Source organism: Oncorhynchus mykiss, chromosome 25 (genome assembly GCF_013265735.2).
Source record: "Oncorhynchus mykiss isolate Arlee chromosome 25, USDA_OmykA_1.1, whole genome shotgun sequence".
Lineage (NCBI taxonomy): Eukaryota > Metazoa > Chordata > Actinopteri > Salmoniformes > Salmonidae > Oncorhynchus > Oncorhynchus mykiss.
In genome coordinates, this window is record NC_048589.1 from 9,253,015 (window position 1) to 9,260,080 (window position 7,066).

Sequence of the window (7,066 nt, forward strand, 5' to 3'; positions counted from 1 at the left end):
AATGAAGCGAGTCAGGAAAAGTGCTGTGTTCTCTTACGCAACCTGTCCAGGTTTTATCTGTGTGTTTGTGTGTGTGTGTGTGTGTGTGTGTTTGTGCTCATTAAAATTCAAGGTTGCGCAAGGTCCTCTCTTAATCCATTTTAAATCTGCATAATGACTATTTTTCAACTGCTTAACACACTCTCAGTCGTGGCTAAACAAGATAGTATGAATAATAACAACTTAAGAAAACAGATATTGAAGCAGGCGGATACCCTTGGGGGAAAGAGTTGATGGGAGATGTGAACGAAGCTAAAGCTATGCCACGTCCTAGCGCTCCAGATGCATTTTCAACGTTACTGGCACTATCGTTTCAATCCATTGCCATTGATACAAATGTTTTGGAATAAACAGACGCGTTATTTGAAAGCATAAGCTCCGATGAATTATCCCTATTGTGGAGGTGATTTGTTTTGCCACGCGTTCACTCCTGTGCACTCTGTCTTCCTGTAACAGCGCGACATGGGAAAAGTCACCTCGTCTATCAGGTTGCTGGTTGTTCAAGGTAACCTCACAAGTCTGTGTCATATGGTCAGTGCACTAGCCCGGGCACTAGCGCTGATGCTCTCTGAGCCATTGCTTTGGAGGCCAAAGGTGTAATGGCAAGTCCATCATCACAGGAAGAAAAATGAGGCAAAGCTCCAATTCAGCAGGTTTGCAGTCTGGCCAAATGGCTTTGATGCTGGAGACTGGAGAGGCTTGTAGTTGGATCTCTTTTGTTTTGCTCTGTGTTGTGTTGTTTCTGATCTTCACAGGATTTTGACCTATCAAAACCAAGTAAAATAGCATGAATTGTTTGCGCTGTGTTTTGGGTCTGTCTACAATGCGATAAACTTCTGAATAACATAAAGTGTAATTACTGTGTTAAGACAAAGCCAAACAGGAGTAAATTCTTTTTTTTAAAGGCATTTCCTCCCTTAAATAACTGGCTCCTCATTGGAATGCATTGGTTGTTACTAAATTCCCATCTCAGTTCTAAAGCCCTCAATACAATTCAGATGAATTTTGATCACATGAATAAAGAGTGTGTCTGACATGCAGACGGATTAACATACAGTCTCAGAGTTTATATTTATGCCATACCTGTGCACCCTTTACTAATGAGGCAATCATTTAGACGGCAGGCCTGAGGTTCTATCAGGTTATAGATGCCATGGAGTTGGGAGCCGAGATTAAAATGGTTAGCTAGACTTCAGAGAAATAGCGGACAGGGAGGATTTCACACTGCCTAATGAAGAAGACTTCCACATTTCATGGCAAATAATTAATTTGAAAACAAATTGGCCAGCAGCCCTCCAAAAGCCATCTATATGAATGTAAATTATGAAAGCACCAATCCTCTTCCATGCTGATAAGGCTGGGGATGTGGTTTCATTTTCCTACCAGGAATATTAAAAAACACCCTTTTTCACATTACTACGATCAATCTTTCTGAATTGTATTATCATACCCGATCAATAAGTCAGATCTGAATCAATTGTCTATGCCCATATAACCGTTGTTAACAGATAATTATATAAAAAAAATTAAAAAAACATGTTTGCAGACCTCAAAGCTGAGGCCCAACAGTGATATCGAAACCTGTCCTAACCGGCCTCACTGATCAATTGCACTCCTTTTCGGCGGCTTTAAGATGAACTTGATGGCCGTGATCAGAGGCTGTAGTGTAGCCAACCGCAGACACGCAGACAGGCAGGCAGACAGGCAGGCAGGCAGACAGACAGACAGACAGACAGACAGACAGACAGACAGACAGACAGACAGACAGACAGACAGACACGCAGACAGACAGACAGACAGACAGACAGACACGCAGACAGACAGACAGACAGACAGACAGACAGACAGACACGCAGACAGACAGACAGACAGACAGACAGACAGACACGCAGACAGACAGACAGACAGACAGACAGACAGACATGCAGACAGACAGACAGACAGACAGACAGACAGACAGACAGACAGACAGACACGCAGACAGACAGACACGCAGACAGACAGACAGACAGACAGACAGACAGACACGCAGACAGACAGACAGACAGACAGACAGACAGACACGCAGACAGACAGACAGACAGACACGCAGACAGACAGACAGACACGCAGACAGACAGACAGACACGCAGACAGACAGACAGACAGACAGACAGACAGACAGACAGACACGCAGACAGACAGACAGACAGACAGACAGACAGACAGACAGACACGAGTCAGCAGGTCTCCATGCTGCTGGATTAACAGCATTTCACAGCTGAATCAAACACCTGGGAAACACATGGGATTGAATGACCAAAAGTGTATCTGTATCGACCTGTTTGTCTTTCCCCTTTTTACTAGATGAAACAGTAACAGCCTAATCCTCAGCATCTTAAAAGTGCTTGGTGATAACCCCTTTATATTGTACACAGATTATTTGCATACTTAGCCGTAGGCCTATGTAGGCAATTGTTCTGCTTTTTCTGTGCTCTCGAGAAGTAACTCTTCCCCCATTTTGATATAATGAGTACTATGGGTACGAAAACAAAAATACTAAACCATTTTGTCACTGGAAGTCAACTCTCACCATCTCCCACCAATGTATTATTACAAAGTCATGTGCTTTAGATGTCATCAATAGCCAGTACAGTCAAGTCAGGTCAGACCAGGTGTTTAAACAAAAGCAACATGGCCAAGAATATGATTGAAACTTGTTTTTATTTTCATACTTAATTATCTTCCCAATGGCTGGTCTGGTTTGACTTCACTTTGGAAAGAGTTGCAGAAATCAAGTCTAAGATCCACTGCGTGTTATTAGATCAAGCTTGTTTCTCCCCACTTAGTTGCAAGGCTACAAGTGGATGAAATACAAGATGATAATATGCTACGAGTGCAAATTTTTCCAAAAGTATCGGGAAAAGGTTGTTCAATAGCCCGACTAATCATCACAGGCTCTTCGATTACCTCCGGGGGCACGTTTCCAGCTAAAAAATAAATTGGTGGTAGTAAGCTCATTAGTTTTTAGAAATGCAAGGGCTACATTGAAATGATCCAAATAATTGGAACCTCCATATTTATCACTATCCCAGAAGTACACTGTGTTCTGTTCCCTGTTCTTAAGACAGGTTCTTTTTCATGCTGCCTAGGGTAAATGTTGCATTAATATCCACAGATTAACTATTGGATGAGCTGTTGCGTTAGTCTTGTGCATTCTACACTGTCCTGTGTGGACATAGAGTCATGTGTTGTTTGACCGGTGGGTTGACCCTTTAGTGGCCATTAGAATGTAGACCACATGTCTGGCCTATGTCTGTCCCTCAGTTACACACAAGGAATTTTAAAGCAAATACAGAGCGAATGTAATGTGTGAATTCCTATCCGTTTGTGTCTCTGTGCTCTGCAGTTGTGATGACAAAACACATGCAGAATTTCTGACTCACAGTCTTCCTCTTGCACACAAACACAGGAAAACACGGATGGAAGCACACACACGTACGCACAGACAGACATGCCTGCACGCACACATACGCACAGACACGCACGCACAGACATACACACACACACACACGCAGGCAGACAAATACACACACATTTGTTTTACCATCCTTGTGGGGAGCAAACAATTGATTCCCATTCAATATCCTATTTCCCTAACCCTTAATCCTAACTCCTAACCCTAACTCTTAACCTTTACCTAACCTTAACCCTAACCTTAACCCACCCACACACATACACAAATTACTCATTTTCCACAGAGCTTAGGCTTCTCTTATCCTTTCGTTTTTTTTCTCCCCAACATTGAAAATTGTGAGTGACAAGTTCAAGTACCTGGAAACATTAGCATTGCACTGTCATTTCGATAACTGTCGCGTTTCATTATCATCCCCTCTTCGAGGATCTACCTCATAGAAAAAAAGTCCTCATGTTAACGAACAAGCTCTCTTTTATAACCTAATTGCTTTTGGTTCAATAGCTTAAAAACATAATTAAATACAGGACAGGCTTGTAATGGAGGTTAAGGTGGCTTTTTGGCCAAGGTAATGAGGCAGTATGCACACAGTCCAGGCAGGTTTAATGGCATAATAGGACGCTTGAATATAATTGTTCCGGGCCTTTCTTTTATGAAGACACCGGGGAAGATGATAGAGAAGGAGAGAGAGCGTTGTCTGAAAAAGATCATTGAATTCAAAACCGGACTAAATTGTTGCTCTGTGTTTTCGACCCATTGTGGATGTCATCAGAAATGATATGTACCGTGGTAACACAAAATGTAATGTATTTGTCTGTGCAGAAGAGCACGTCCATCATGAGCATTTTCATTAGGGTGTCAGTTGGTTGAGGGTGGATGGGTGGTTCTCTGAATGCTGTAGGTCTATGTTTTTTTTCTTCATATCACATCAAAGAGACCGTGTTTATTTAGTTACTTGGTTTAGTACTGATTACCTGCCTAGGGTTCTTCCAAATTAAAAACACAGATCTGTAAATATTGTCCCAAGAAGCATGAGATGCTCACTCATCCTCTGCAAGGACTATATAGGTACGCTTATCAAGCGGAAAAATGTATTTGAGCTATTTTATGTAAATTGTAAAGACAAAGCTAATAAAAACGTGCATTTACATTTTTAGCATTGATTAAGCCAGGAGCAAGTCTAAAAAGCCTTAACCTAATGTGTTGGACTGTTTGGTTAGAAACACAGCACAATGCCTGTCATTTTCTCTTGAGTATCTCCGGCCTTACTAACCAAAACACACCTGGCCCTGCAAGGAACACAACACACTGAACAGGACATTTTTGTCCATTGACCTCTGAACCCTGAACGACCAGCGGGGGGATCCAATGACATCATAATGGCCGATACTCCAGAGGAGAGTGAAAATTGAGGGATGGTAAGAAAGAGAGAGGGGGAGGGGGAATAGCACCAGCACGGTGACTTTGGAGGAGATTAGTCGTCTTCACCTTTAAAGACAGCCGAGATAGTCTTTCAGGAGGAGGGAAATGCCCGAGCTCAGCAGTTTGTTTTGTGTGGCTTTAAGAGCTTCCTCTGTCAGGTTCAGGTTGCCTGTCTGTCCCCAGCCGCCGCCCATTGTCTCCACGCCACAAAAGGAAGACCCAGCATGATCGAAGGGACTGGTACTGCACATCTTCACAGCCACACAGTCTTCTTAATTTCCCCACCGGGGATTAGACCTGGTTTCAAATACTATTTATAGAATAAAAGATGTGGCCCTTACACAGATCGTTCAACTACTTTCAGTGTTTGGTTTATCCTGTCTGAAGTGCCAGATGGGCAGGATTTGCACTTTTGGGATCCATTCTACCAGGCAAGCTCAATCAAACCCAGCTAAAGTATTTTAAATGATTTCAAATAGTATTTAAACCCAAGTCTGCCAGGGATTGACTGGGACTTAAAGCCTTTCCACGACTCCATATTTGTGGGTGTGGCCCTTTTGCAAAATTAACGCGATCACACTCTCAGCGTTGGCACACAGGGAACATCAAGGAAGGAAGTTGTTGCTCATCTTCAAAGAGTGGTTTGATTTGTTCTATCCCTGCCGGACCCCCCGCCGTTCTGTTTATTGAATTGTGGGGAAATGCAACTTATGGCGGGGGCGTGCTGGATAAACCGCCCTCTAGCTCGCATCATTCACATCCCGCAATATCATAAAGTGATCTAGAGTGACATGGTACTGGAAAGCTGGAAGCCACTGAGGCAGAATACAGATGATGTGTTCTTTTGTTTTCATAGTTCTAAGATGTTGCTTTTAGAGTTTCTTCGGCGACTCCAGGCACAGATTAAAGGCTTATAGCTTGATGATATTTCATTACTCCAACTTGATGCACCGTTTTGTTGTTGTGTTGTGTTTTTTTGCGCACCTCAATACTTTTTTGATAATGCACTCCAGATGTCTTCACTTCAGAAAGGGGCAGGAAACAAAGACACGGGTAATAGTTAGTGGGTGTGCCTTGATCTCCGTTGCAAAGATTTGATAAAAAAAATTGGAATGTAGGTCACATACTACATCCGGCTCTGAGACTAGTTCCCCTCTCTATGGGAACAAGGGTCATTCAGAGTTCTCTGTGAAGATTACGAGAGAGAGAGAGAGAGAGACGCTAGAGACATGGGAGGTTGACAGTAGCAGCAACGGCTTTATCCACCCCACGTCTCTACTCCATCACAATGACATGATGATCCTCCCCATTGGGCAAAAAAATATAATGTGATGATGTTGAATCAACGCGGAAAACTGATTGGATTTGCAAAAACAGTTGACAACTCAACCAAATGTAAATAATGTAAATAATTTTAAAAAAAACGTTGAACTGACATCTGTGCCCAGTGGGTCGTTCCTCATCACTCACCAGCTCACTGCGATGGATTACTTAACTAGTACATCTCCCTTCTGAAGTGAAATTGAAGCACTTTAATAGGTGATATATATATGCCTAGTATGATGCTGAAAGAGAATGCTGTTACATACAGTCATTGAGTTATGTCAGTGATCAGTTACTTTGATGATTTTTGCATGACTGCCCAAAAAAACTTGCCTGGTGTGATAGATTTGGTTTGGCCTCTGAGATCAGAGAGAAGACGAAGCGTCGTGAAGCATAACCAGGCAGGGAGCTGTAGCAGTGGAAAAGCCTGGATGGTACACATGATGTCTAGCTCTAAAGTGGAATAGCTGGTCCAGACACAGGCCAAACAACCCCAAGGGCCTTCGCTTTGCAGCCAAATTAAATTAAAAGGACTTCACTCCACTGCAAATGAAAAAAGGAAGCGCTTGAGCGAGTTAGGCCCAGATAGGGGCGATGTCCTGCTGTCCAGAAACTGAGACTGATCCCCTCCCACACTGGCACACACACACATACACACAAACACACATTCCCTTTCCCCACACACACAGCCTCTCTCCCCCCCACAAACACACGGCCTCTCTCTCTCCCTCTCTCCCTCCCTCTGGTTCTGAACCTGACATTCCTGCTGGCCTGCCTCTTTGAAGTGGGCTATTGGAGCGGGGTCTCGTTACAGGGGCCGAGGCTGGC